This window comes from Palaemon carinicauda, chromosome 1, assembly GCF_036898095.1.
Source record: "Palaemon carinicauda isolate YSFRI2023 chromosome 1, ASM3689809v2, whole genome shotgun sequence".
In the NCBI taxonomy this organism is placed as follows: domain Eukaryota; kingdom Metazoa; phylum Arthropoda; class Malacostraca; order Decapoda; family Palaemonidae; genus Palaemon; species Palaemon carinicauda.
The window spans coordinates 219,359,080-219,361,579 of record NC_090725.1 but is presented as its reverse complement, the minus strand read 5'-3'; positions in this window follow the sequence as shown (position 1 = coordinate 219,361,579).

The window sequence follows — 2,500 nt, the reverse complement described above, 5'->3', positions numbered from 1 at the left end:
AGAGAACACAAGTATGAGTCCACGTTACATACACAGAAGGGGAGGTCCCCTAAGATGCCATCCATGAGACATTTGAAAGTAGCCCCAGCATTACGAAGGCCAAAATATGAATAATTGACGGTGTATGTACAGAAGGGAGTGGTGATGGTGGTCTTGGGGATTTCTTCTGGGTTCATAGGCCCCTGATAATACCCATTAAGGAGGTCGAGCGTGCAGAAAATCTTCGCTTTGTGCAGGTAGGAGATCATGTCGACTATGTTTGGGAAGGGATAGTGATCTGGTTCTGTTTGTATATTCAGGCACCTATAATCCCCACTTGGACGGAGGGAGCTTTCTTTCTTCAGGACAATGTGTAAGGGTGACGACCATGGGCCGGATGCCTTTTGGCAAAGGTTCATTTCTTCCATTTCGGCGAAAGTCTGTTTGGCGGCAGCCTATCGATGTGGTGACAGACGTCTGAATTTGGTGAACACTGGAGGTCCTGTCATCTTGATATGGTTATAAATACCATTTTTGGTAGGAGTCGTGGGTGTTTGGCAAAGTTCTGGACGGAAAACTTCCGGGTGTGACGTAAGGAGGTGGGCTTAGGCATCCGTGGGTGCGTTAATGTGGAGAGCTAGGTTAGAGGGGGCTGGTTGAAGAGGTGTCGACAAGTACGTTTGTGCGTTGACCAATCGTCAGTGGGCGACATCAACCAGAAGGTGAAAATATGAGAGGAAATTCACACCGAGCATTGGCAGTGTGAGGTCAACAACGAGAAACTTCCAATTTAATTTGCCACTTTCTAACGATAATGTGAGGTTCTTGTAACCGTAGGTTGGTATCGCAGATCCGTTGGGACCTACCAGGCGGACGTCGGCATACTTAGACAGACTACGTCGTGTCCTGAAGAGTTCCCTTGGCAAAAGAGAACGACAAGCACCCCTGTCTAACAAAAATCGCACACCGTTCCTGCATCATATAAAAAGAAAAGATTAGAAACACGGGAGGTTACAATCACGAATGATGGCCACTAGCAATGCTTGGCCAATTTCTTCACAGCAGCCCCGAATCTGGAGTGGTAGTAGCAAAACTGCGGCTGATGGACGGCAGTAAGAGGCTGTAGAAGTCGTTGGTTGGGTCGCGAGCGAGTTGTGGGTGATGGGTGGTTTTATCACCGCTCGTGCACATCATGGGGTAGGCATGTGTGTCGTACTGCATTCACGTCAGCTTCTGTTGACATTGAATTGGTGTCATGTTTGTCAGGAGAGGAGGCGTTGATGGGGGTCTTGAAGACCGTGAAGTGGCTGTCCATATGGGAGTCGTCTTTGGTCATCAAGCCCTTTATGAGTAAACTATCGACATCGGGTATAGCAGCGTGTACAGGTTCGGGTAAACAGCGTACCCAAAAGGCACGAAGTAGGTTCACCTCACGAGGAGAGCTATGTGCGGCAGGTCGCAGGTGAGTCATACTAGTCATTTCCGTGAGGTCGAGCGAAGCCCTTTGGTCCCCAACAGTTGTTGAGAGAGATGATAAAGCTTTGCTATATGGGCGGCTGGCGACAGCGAGTACGGCTGCAAAAGGTATGTTTTAAAGCGTCATACGGTATTGTGATGTCTCTTTGTTCACAAAGCCAGTCGGTGATTTCCGGGAAGGTGTCCTCGGGTATCAATATGAGAACATAATCTGCTTTGGTGGTTGAGCGAGTCAAGCCCTTGATGCGGAACTGGACTTCTGCGCACTGAAACCAAGAAAACGCCTCTCCGCTGGCGAAGGACTAAAGTTTCAATGGGAGGGCGCCAACATCCGTGGAGTCTTCCCTACTAACAGTGAGGGGGCAAGGCGGGAGGAGCAAGTCGACTTCTGGGGTCACCAATGTGACGGGCCAAGAGTAGGTTGTGAGTCAGAGGTGAGATGAAAGCAACTGATAAACTTTATTATGATACATCGAGTATATATACACACTTGGTCCCGCTATTTCTTGTCAAACCAGCAACCGGTTCTGTTAACAGCTAGCAATGGAATATGCAGACAGGTTGAACAAGCTAATATCAATGCGAGAGGAGAGCGAATATACAAAGGATAATATATACAAAAAAGAGAAATGTTGTTGCTATGTACGCTCGTTTGATACACAGGTGATGCAATATCGAAGATGCTAATTCTATATGTAGAAAAGGAACATTATAAGAGTCTTAAAAGAATTAAACATTCTAATAATAATTATTCTGTTTCTGCATTTTAAATATAAGGAGTTTAATAATGCATTAGAAAAAATTACAGCCTTCGTTTTCTATAGAGCATATATGGTCTCATATATACAAAAATAGTTTCTCACTATAGCTAATTGGCTCTCTAAAATAATCAATTCATCACTCGAACAATATGAATTCCTTTATATCAAAAGTGACTTGGTAAAAAAAAAAGGAATCGCAAGATCTTTCCACTTATTATACACTGCATGAAATTACATGTACCTACATACAACATGCGTATCCACAAACACACATACAGAAGAAC